Here is an 11,752-nt window from a genome sequence, read left to right as displayed (position 1 = left end):
TAGATTGAGCATTTTTCTTGTTTTGTTAATTCAGTTCAAGTTACTTGTTGAATTTTAATTTCTGCACTCTGTTACTTGCTTTCTTTCTTTATGCCTTTAAATTCAAGCAACTAACTCACTAACTCACTAACTATTTGAATTAATTCCTCAACTGCTCTAACCATACTCTTCCATTAACCAAGAGTATTTCACTTGTTTGTTGCCTGTGCTGTGTTCTTGTATGACAGGTAGGAGAGGAGAGACATCAACTCCTCCATATACCGAACCAGAGAGGACCCTTCATAAACTTAGAAGGGAAGCAAGAGGGAAGAGAGTACTGGGAGAAGAAGAATCTGAAGGAGAATCTGAGGACAATTTTGAGGAAGCTCTAGATCTCAACATGGATAGAGAAGTTCACAACCATGAGAGAGCTGATGGAAACAATGCCATTCCCGAGAGGAGGGTTCTTGGTTCATACATAAACCCAACCTCTGGGAATTGTGGTAGCAGCATTCAGAAACCACCCATTCAGGCCAACAATTTTGAACTCAAACCACAGCTAATATCACTGGTGGAGAATCATTGTTCATTTGGTGGGAGTGCTAATGAAGATCCAAACCAACATCTCACAAAATTCCTGAGAATTTGCGACACTGTGAAGTCCAATGGAGTCCAGGAAGATGCCTATAAACTGCTCTTGTTCCCATTTTCACTTAGGGACAAGGCAGCTAAGTGGCTGGAATCATTCCCAAGGGGGAGCCTAACAACATGGGATGAGGTGGAAAGCAAGTTTCTGGCACGTTTCTACCCCCCACAAAAGGTCAATAGGCTTCGATCTGAGGTTCAGACTTTTAGACAACAAGATGGTGAAACTCTCTACGAGACATGGGAGAGGTTCAAGGATTTGACAAGGAAATGCCCACCAGACATGTTCCATGACTGGGTGCAATTGCATATTTTCTATGATGGACTTTCTTATGAATCAAGGAAGGTTGTAGACCATTTATCAGGAGGTTCATTGAACAGGAAAAAGACTGTGGAAGAAGCCATTGAAGTGATTGAGACAGTGGCTGAGAATGAGTACTACTATGCTTCAGAGAGACACAACACTAAGGGAGTCATGGAGCTGAACCATGTTGATACAATTCTAGCCCAAAACAAGGTGTTTGCCAAGCAACTAGCAGAGCTCACCAGGAAATTAGAAACAAATCAAGTGGCTGCAATACACACACAAGATCAAGAGGAAGTAAGCACTGAAGGAGGTGATTGGGAAGAGGCCAACTATGTGGGAAATCAACAAAGGCAACCATATGATCCACATTCCAACACTTACAACCCAGGCTGGAAAAACCACCCAAACTTTGGGTGGGGAAACCAGCAAACCCAACCACAAAACCACAAACCTTACAACCCCAACCAACATAACAATTCCACATACCAAAACTCCAACCAAAGATCATACCAAGCCACACAAAACACTTACTCCCAACCACCATATCATGGCCAAAATAATCAACCTGCCCAACCTAATCCGAACCAACAATTTCAAGATCAATTAAACAGGATAGAAGGAATGCTTGCAAACATGAGTCAGGACATAAGTGAGTTGAAAAGCTTTAGGGATGATGTGAGATCTACCTTAAGGAACCATGGTGAAAAACTCAAGAGGATGGAGTCTCGAGTAGGAGAGCTATCTCAACAGGCCCCCAAGTCAACTGCAGTGTTCCCTAGTGACACAGAAAAGAATCCTAAAGGGGAACAAAAGGGAGTGAGATGGGAAGAATGCAAGGCCATCACCATATTGAAGGAAGTCTCAGAAGAAGAAGGAATCAGACCCTCAGAACAGGAGCCAAAAATCTTGAAGGAAGATGTGGAAGAAGCTAAGCAGGAAAGTGAAACTGAGCAAGCCAAGGAACTGCAAAATAAAGGCATGCTGGAAACATACCAACCAAAAGCACCATTTCCTCAGAGGTTAGGAGGAGGTGAAAAAGGGAAAACATATTCAAGGTTTTTAGAGACATTTAAGTCTCTCCATATCAATATTCCCTTTCTTGAGATTCTCCAGCAGATGCCTACACATATCAAGTATTTGAAGGAATTGCTGAGCAAGAAAAGAGTTTTGAAGGGAGGACAAACTGTAATAATGAACAAAGAATGCAGTGCCCTCATCAAGAAGGACATAGTCTCTAAGAAAACAGACCCAGGAAGTTTTCATATCCCCTGCATCATAGGGGAAACAAAAATTGACAGAGGATTCTGTGATCTAGGAGCTAGCATAAATGTGATGCCTCTGACTCTTATGAAGAGGCTACAACTGAATGAGGTGAAATCCACTGATGTAATCATACAACTGGCTGACAAAACTCAGAAGCAAGCTGAAGGGGTAGTTGAGAATGTGCTGGTGAAAGTGGGAAATTATTTCTTCCCCACAGACTTTGTCATTTTGGACATGGAGGAAAGCTACCTACACCCTATCATTCTGGGAAGGCCATTTCTAGCCACTGCTAGAGCGCTCATAGATGTAGAACAAGGAGAGCTAATTTTGAGAATACATGATGAACAGCTCATTTTTCATGTTTTCAAACCTGCATCTGAGACTGAACCAGAACCTGAAAAGCCTAAGGATGATAGTAGCCATCTGTGTTTGGAGGAAAGCAATCCAGCAGCTGAAACTCTGAAACAGTCCTTGGAAGGTGTTCATACCCTGACCGGGCTCCTCCAACTCGGCAAAATCCATGAAAGGTCCAACCTCATCCCAAAGGCCCACGCCTGAGGTCGGACCTCGGACAATAATGCTAAAAAGGCCCATCCAAAAGGAACGCAGCCCAAAACCTAAAAGGCCGAAAAGGCCTAGGAAAGGCGGTTCCACAAAGATAAAGATAAGACTCCCAAAAGATAAGATAAGATAAGAATATCTTATCCAGGGAAGATCACGGCCAACTATTATAAATACACTGGAGCACCCAGGTATAACTCATACTCTAATTCTACTCAATATCTGCTTGGACCCATGCTAACTTAAGCATCGGAGTGTCATTGCAGGTACAACCACCAACCACTCCACATATCAAGCTCGGGTCCCTGACCCCCACCTCGGGCCTCACCAAGACGACCGAGCTACACGTTTCAGGTAACCCTCGGAACATTGGCGCCGTTGCCGGGGACCTGGAAGTCATCCCTTTACCATGGCGGACGACCCTCTTGACAATGACCACGCTGCATCAGAGCAAGAGGATGAAGTTGACACCGGAGAACGACCGGACAGCCCTCTATCACCGCGCACTCCAGGAGGAAACAAACAGAATCGCCCAAAGACATCACTCCAAAACAAAGATCCACAAAATCCCGAAAAAGAAAAGAGCTCGGAAATTCTAGAAGCAGTTCGGGCACAACAAAACCGACTGAAACAACTCGAAGAGGGTATAAAGAAGCAAAAGGAAACTGAACAAGAGCTGAGAAGAGAGGCTCGAAAGCGCAGAGAACTAGAAGAAAAACTACGGAAAATAGAGGCCAATTTGAAAGACCAGACAGAACGCGGCACCACCCCCGAATGCAACCATGATCCCTTCACGCAAGAGATCATGAAGGAGAAGGTACCACGAAACTTCAAGCCACCCGATATGGATCTCTACGACGGCACCACCGATCCAAGTCACCACCTCAGCAACTTCAGGAGCAGAATGTACCTAGTCGACGCCTCCGATGCGATTCGATGCAAAGCCTTCCCCACCACTCTCACCAAGTCGGCCATGAAGTGGTTCGACAACCTGCCACCAAGATCAATCACCAGCTTCGAAGACCTAACCAAAAAATTCCTGACAAGGTTCTCTATTCAAAAGGACAAAACGAAACATGCCCCCAGTCTACTCGGAATCAAACAAGGTAACCAAGAAACTCTCCGAGAGTACATGGAGCGATTCAACAGAGCCTGCCTGGACATACAACACTTGCCGACTGAAGCAGCCATCATGGGACTAGCAAACGGCCTAAAGGAGGGACCATTTAGCCAATCCCTATCCAAACGATACCCGACCTCCCTATACGAGGTGCAGGAGCGAGCAGAAAAATATATCAACATGGAGGAAACCTCCCAGTTAAGAGACTCTTCTAGGAAGGAATCGACCTACCCACACCGAGATCGAGATCGGGAACAAAGGAAGAAAGAAGAAACCAACTCGGACAAGCCACGGAAGTACCACAGTTACACCCCCCTCCGAGTCTCCTTGGTAGACATCTACAGAGAAGTATGCCACACCGAAAAAATCCCACCACCTCGACCGCTAAAACACAAGAGAGCGGGGAGAGATCGGTCCGAATACTGTGAATATCACAAGCTCTATGGTCATTCTACTAACGACTGCCACGACCTAAAGAATGTTATAGAGAAGCTAGCCAGAGAAGGAAAACTCGACAGATACATAGCAGAGAAAGGAGAAGAGACCAAGAAGAGAAGGAGGGGAGATAATGAAGATCGGGCTGAACAAACCCCGCGAACCCCTGAAAGGCACGTTCACATGATAAATGGAGGTTTTGCAGGCGGAGGAACATCCAGATCCTCGCGAAAAAGACACCTCAAAGAAGTCTACCACGTCCGAGAAGACAATCCCCTGCCCGAACTACCTACTATCTCGTTTACCCGAGAAGATGCTCAAGGGATAATACCCGGGCACGACGATCCAATGGTAATCACCATTATCCTAGCAAACGCCAACTTACATCGAACCCTGATTGACCAGGGAAGCTCAGCAGATATCCTGTTCAAAGCGGCCTTCGACAAACTCGGACTCGAAGAAAAAGAACTAAAGGCTTATCCCACCGACCTATTCGGGCTAGGAGATGCCCCGATCCATCCCTTAGGATACATCTCGCTACACACTACCTTCAGAAAAGGCGAGCAATCTAAAACATTAAGCGTCGACTACATTGTAGTCAACGTCACTTCAGCATACAATGCCCTCATTGGGCGACCAACACTAAACAGACTGGCAGCTATAGTCTCGACCCCACACCTCTGTATGAAGTTCCCTACCGCAAAGGGAATCGCTACCCTAAAAGGCGACCAAAAACTGGCGCGGCGATGCTACAACGAAAGCTTGAGCTTAAAAGGAAAAGAGATCAACACAATAGAACTCGGGCGAGTTCAAGCCCGAGAAGATCTTCGGCCACAACCAGAGGGAGAAACCGAAAAAGTCCAGATCGAAAACACTTCTGAAAAAGTCACAAACATAGGAGCAAACCTCGAAGCAGGCCTAAAAGAGGAACTCATAACCCTCTTAAAAGAAAATTCCGACCTCTTCGCCTGGAAAGCCTCGGACATGCCGGGCATAAGCCCCGACCTGATGTGCCATAGGCTATCAGTGTACCCGGGATCCCGACCTGTCCAACAAAGACGCAGGAAGCTCGGGCCCGAACGCATGCAAGCAATAGAAGAACAAGTACAAGCACTACTAGATGCAGGGTTCATTAGGAAAGTAAAATATCCCCTATGGCTCGCAAACGTGGTCCTGGTAAAAAAGCCCAATGGAAAATGGAGGATGTGCGTCGATTACACGGATCTCAACAAAGCCTGCCCCAAAGACCCATATCCACTACCAAACATCGACGCCTTAGTAGACACCGCCTCAGGCTATAGATACCTCTCCTTCATGGACGCATACTCGGGATACAATCAAATCCCGATGTACGGACCCGACCAAGAAAAGACCTCGTTCATAACCCCAAGGGCAAACTACTGCTACGTAGTAATGCCCTTCGGGTTAAAGAACGCAGGGGCAACCTACCAGAGGCTAATGAACAAAGTGTTCTCAGAGTACATCGGACTACAATTAGAGGTGTACGTCGACGACATGCTGGTAAAGACACAAGAAGACGGAAACTTGCTGACCGACCTCACCAGTGTCTTCGGCACCCTCAGAAAGCACAACATGAGACTTAACCCGGCAAAGTGCACCTTCGCCGCAGAAGCCGGAAAGTTCTTAGGCTTCATGCTGACTCAAAGGGGCATCGAAGCAAACCCGGACAAATGCCAAGCGATACTCAATATGAAGAGCCCGACGTGTGTCAAAGAAGTACAACAACTGAATGGAAGGCTGGCCGCCCTATCAAGATTCTTGGCAGGATCAACGATAAAATCACTACCTCTATACTCACTCCTAAAGAAAGGGAAACCCTTCTCGTGGACCCCGGAGTGCGAAAAAGCCTTTCAAGAATTCAAGGAATTCCTCGGGCAGCCACCAATCCTAACCCGACCTTTAAAAGGGGAAGAGCTCGTACTATACCTCTCGGTCGGACATCAAGCAGTCGCTTCAGCATTAATACGAGAAAATGACCAAGAACAACACCCCATATACTTTGTAAGCAAGGCACTACAAGGGGCCGAATTAAACTATCAGAAAATAGAAAAATTCGCCTACGCCCTAGTGATCACAGCACGGAGGCTCCGTCCCTACTTTCAAGCCCACACCATCAAAGTCCGGACAAACCAACCCATGAGACACATCCTGCAAAAAACGGACCTGGCAGGACGAATACTACAATGGGCGGTGGAACTGTCCGAGTTCGACCTCCACTATGAAGCCCGGACTGCCATCAAATCCCAGTATCTAGCCGACTTCATCGCAGAATACACCGAGACCCCTGGAACCCCACTCTCATGAAACCTGTATGTCGACGGGTCCTCAAACAAAACAGGAAGCGGAGCCGGGGTTATACTTGAAAGCGACCAAGGAACGCGGATAGAACTATCCCTAAAATTCGAGTTCCAGGCTTCGAACAACCAAGCCGAATACGAGGCCCTACTAGCAGGTCTAAAGCTAGCCGAAGAGGTCGGAGCCCAGAGAATCACAATCTTCAGTGACTCCCAGGTCGTCACGTCACAAGTGAATGGAAGCTACCAAGCCAAAGACCCAACCATGAAAAAATACCTGGACCAAACACAGGCACAACTGCGCCACTTTTCAGAGATACAGATTCAGCACATACCTCAGGAACAAAACGCCCGGGCAGACGCCCTCTCGAAGCTCGCCAGCACCAAGCCCGGAGGCAACAACAGAAGTCTCCTCCAGGAAACCTTACAATCCCCCTCCGTGCTAAGAAAGGAAGAAACGCTGAGCATATCCAACCAACAACAAGGATGGATGACCCCCATACTCAACTACCTGAAGTCGGGAACTCTTCCCGCCGAAAGAAAGGAAGCCAAAAGACTCACGAAAGACGCCCAGAATTATACACTAATTCACGACGTATTATACAGAAGAGGATTCACAACTCCCCTCCTTCGGTGCGTCCCGACCTCAGAAACAAAGAACGTCCTCGAAGAAGTCCACGGAGGCATGTGTGGAAACCATCTCGGAGCTCGGGCATTGTCCAAAAAAGTAGTCCGAGCCGGGTTCTACTGGCCGACCTTGCAGAAAGACTCGACGGAATTCGTGAAAATATGCCCCCCCTGCCAAAAACACGCCAATTTCCACAAGGCACCACCAGAAGACCTTATCAGCATCACCGCACCATGGCCCTTCGCAAAATGGGGACTTGACCTACTCGGCCCGTTCCCCCAAGGACCGGGGCAAGTCAAATACCTCATAGTAGGGGTCGACTACTTCACAAAGTGGATCGAAGCTGAACCCTTAGCCACCATTACGGCTCAGAAAAGCCGCAAATTCCTATACAAAAACATTGTCACGAGGTTCGGAGTCCCCTACTCCATCACAACGGACAATGGAACACAGTTCACGGACACAAGTTTTCAGAACTTAGTAGCCGAACTAAAAATCAAACAGCAATTCACCTCAGTCGAGCACCCACAAGCCAATGGACAAGCAGAGGCTGCAAATAAAGTCATCTTGGCAGGGTTAAAATGAAGACTCCAAGAGGCCAAAGGGGCATGGGCCGAGGAGCTCCCCCAGGTACTATGGGCATATCGGACAACCCCACACTCTACAACGGGAGAATCACCGTTCCGACTAGCTTACGGGATGGAGGCAATGATTCCTATCGAAATAGACGAAGGGTCACCCAGAGTCATCTTCTACAACGAAGAAGGCAACCCACAGGCACAAAAGGAAGAACTCGACCTCCTCCCCGAGGTCCGAGAAAGAGCCCGAGTCCGAGAAGAAGCCTTAAAACGACGAACGGCCCTCAGATACAATCAGAAAGTAATAAAGCGAAGCTTCTCCATTCACGACCTGATTCTAATCCGAAATGACATCGGAACACAAAAGTCGGGAGAAGGAAAGCTAGCCGCAAATTGGAAAGGGCCCTACAAGGTAACAGAAGTCTTAGGGACAGGCTATTACAAAGTATCCGACCTAGAAGGCAATGAGCTGCCCAGGGCCTGGCACGCCTGTAATCTAAGGCGGTACTACAGCTAGAAAAACTTACCCGAGGTGTACTCTTTTTCCCTACAAAGGTTTTTTAATGAGACACCCGGTTAAGTAAGACACCCGACCTAGTCAAAAGGGTAAACACTCTGTAAATATTCTTTCTTTTTTAAATACTAATCAAATTTCTCTATTTTCTTTTCCTTTTCCTCATGATGAAACAAATCCTAGAAAGTACCCCACCAAGGCGCATTAATTTATGCTCGGCAAAACGCAAAAAATCATTTGCCAAGAGACCACACAAGGTCGGCAAAGATGAAGCGACGAGGTTCAAATTAATGTGAGAAGTTATAAAGTAACTCTGAAAAGGCTCAAAAAAGCCAAATAAAAAGAGATTACAAAAATAACTTAAAAAGGCCGACCAACGACAAAGTCGGACCCAACAAAGGGAAAGTTATAAAGTAACTCTGAAATGGCTCAAAAAAGCCAAATAAAAAGAGATTACAAAAATAACTTAAAAAGGCCGACCAACGACAAAGTCGGACCCAACAAAAAGGAGGTACTCGAGCGCCCGAGGTCCGAGAAAAAGCTCGGATCCAAGAAAGAAGCCGTAAAACGGCGAGAACCAAGATTTCGAAAAACGCTTACTAAAAAGTTGCTTTACAAAAAACAACTGAAAAGTACAAGCGAAAGAACGAAATCAAAGGAAGTCTCGAAAACGCTTACTAAAAAAGTTGCTTTACAAAAAGCAGCTAAAAAGTACAAGCGAAAGAACGAAAGCAAAGGAAGTTTCGAGACGCTAGCTAAAAAGTTGTTATCCGAAAACAACTAAAAAGCACAAAAGCGGAAACAAAAAGTCAAAACGCGAACAAAAACACCGCATAATAAAGTTACTACAAGTAGCTAAATAAAGCAAAAGGTGTCCAAAGCGTTCACAGAAACCATCCAACAACAAAAAAGCCCACAAGCCGGGCAAAACACCAAAAAGATTACAGAGGATCAAGGTCCTTTCCGGACTCCACATCAACAGCAGACTGCGGAGGAAACATAGAGATCGGGACTGCATCGACGGCAACGTCATCCCGGTTTGGAACCTCCACACCAGACCCATCCCCGACCAAAGGTGAAGTCGGGTTCTCAATCGGAACTTTGGGGTCGGACATCGGAACCTCATCCTCGGAAGGAGCAGGAACAATCTTTCCCTCCACAACAATGTTATCCGTACTGAATAAGCTCAGATCCAGGTCGGGAGCAAGAACCCGGACCTGAGCCCTCAAATTTTCGAACATAGCATCCATACCCTTGGCCACATGACCTTCCAGCTCGTAAAACTCGTCCTGCGCGGATTGCAACTTCTCCTTCGTCTCCACAAGCTCGGCATATAGCCGAGTATAATTCTCTGTAGCCGCCTTCGCCATCTCCTCAGACGTCTTCGCTGCCGCCACAGCCGCGGTAGCTTTAGTTTTCTCTTTCTCCAAAGAGGCCTCCAGCTCAGTAATCCTGGCAGCCTTCAGTTGACTAATCTTATCAAGCTCAGACTGAGCCTTCTCAAGTCGGGAGCTGGTCGCCCCAAGGGGGGATTTCCTGAACTCCCGGGCAATAGCGGCATGAAGACTAGCCATCCGGACGCAGCTCCGCGCCATATACTGAAAATGATGCTCATAGACACATCATCAGTAGAAATAAAGGTCTGAGGGAGAATATGCTGTTCAATCCAACCAAGAGCATCAAATTCCTTATCGTTGAAACCGGCAAGCTCCTGAGAGGTCTTCTGCTTCTTGGGAGGAGGACCCGAAAACGGAGGAGGAGAAGAAGTAGCAGGCCCAGAGGTCGGAGGATCCTGACTTATAGCTCGGAACTGGGGAGTCGGAATAGTCTTCGACCGAGTCTGAACACCCCCGGTAGTCTTCTGTGGAGAAGATCGGGCAGAAGCCTCCCCGGCCTCGATATTCCGAGCAGCCACAGACTTCTTCGTCCGACGAAGGAACTTCATGGAATCCGCCTGAGAAGACATCTCTGCAAGAAATAAAGAAAGGGATTACCACAACAGAAATTCCACCAAAAACAAGCAAAACCAAAGTACTAAAAAAAGACGAATCTCGGAAGAGGTCGGGAACTACCTAACTCGGAACGGAGAAGGCTTGGATCCCCAACATTTTCTTCGTGTCCAAGTGAGGTGCCCGACCCCACAAACTGCTCACCACACCCACAAAAGCCTGCTCCACCTCATCTAGACTCTCAAAGGTATACTTAGCAGACACTACATTCTCCTGCCAACAAAGAGGAAAAGAAGGCTCCCCACTCTCATCGAGAAAGAAAGGTCGGGCGTCTCCAGTAGCCCGAACCTTAAAATAAAAGTTCTTAAAATCGTGAAAGGACTCATCATACAGGGTACAAAACTTTCTTCCCTGGTTAGCCCTAAAAGAGACCCAAGATACCTTCCCTCCACCCGACCCCAGCTTCGTCAACACAAACAAATAGGAAAAAAGAGAAATAGAGGGAGCAACGCCCAAAAAACTGACACAAAAGTTGAAACAGCTTTAAAAATGCCCAAGAATTTGGATGGAGCTGCGTAGGGGCAAGGTTACAAGACCATAACACCTCGGACTCCAGGTCGGTAAAAGGAAGTCGGACACTCAGCTTAGAGAAAAAACAATCATAAGCGTAAAAGAAGAGCTTCTCGGAACTATCTAAGGGCGGGAAGCAAACTCTCTCCTCGGAATCCGGGGCTACTAGTTCATAATCCCTCTCAGACTCCCTATCTTCACATATGCTACATTGCCTACGAAACCTAGCTAAATACTCAGAATCTACCACAGAAGGGACTCTTAGAGGAACAGGATCTACCCAACCAAGACCACTTGGAATCTTGGTCGACATCGCTTGAAGAACCTTTCGAGACATAAAAATCTTGCCTACAAAGAAGAATACAACAGCAAAGCAAAAATCACATAAAAGCAGACAGCGAAAACCCATTCAGCAAAGCAGGAAAACAAAGATCTTTTAGAAGAAAATACAGCAACCCGGAGCAAAATACCAGAGAACAAAAAAGAGTCCCCCCCATACAAACAAACAAAGCAATGGCGGCGCCTCTTTTCGGGGCAACCCAGGCATAGAGAAAAGAAACAAACAAAGAGCCACACAAAAGAAACAGAAGCATAGGTGCACAAGAAAAGAGATGGGAACAAACCTGGAAGGAAGAAACGAGGACGACGAGCTCCGAAGCAAGGAGAACGGAACGGCGGCGCAGAGGAAACCCCGGAAAGACACGCGGAAAGATTCGGGGAAGAAGAACAAAGAAAAAGGAAGCGGTGCTCAAAAAGAGAATGGCGAAAACTCAGAAAGGAACAGAATAAACGAAGAAAAGGAGGAAAGGGGCAAATAAATAATGCCTTCACAAAGCCCGAACGGAAATCAAGGAGAAACGGTAAAATGCAATAAATGCAGGAACGGCC

At 46.8% G+C, this 11,752-nt stretch overlaps 1 non-coding gene across 1 annotated transcript; it reads right to left on the bottom strand.

The window, feature by feature from the left end:
• Nucleotides 1–805: 805 nt before the first annotated feature.
• LOC112713228 (small nucleolar RNA R71) lies at nt 806–909 on the bottom strand. The gene has a single exon (XR_003158202.1). It is a non-coding gene; the product is annotated as a small nucleolar RNA R71 (small nucleolar RNA).
• Between the last annotated feature and the right edge of the window lie 10,843 nt (nt 910–11,752).

Source organism: Arachis hypogaea, chromosome 9, assembly GCF_003086295.3.
Source record: "Arachis hypogaea cultivar Tifrunner chromosome 9, arahy.Tifrunner.gnm2.J5K5, whole genome shotgun sequence".
NCBI lineage: Eukaryota > Viridiplantae > Streptophyta > Magnoliopsida > Fabales > Fabaceae > Arachis > Arachis hypogaea.
This window is presented reverse-complemented; position numbering and strand designations above follow the sequence as displayed.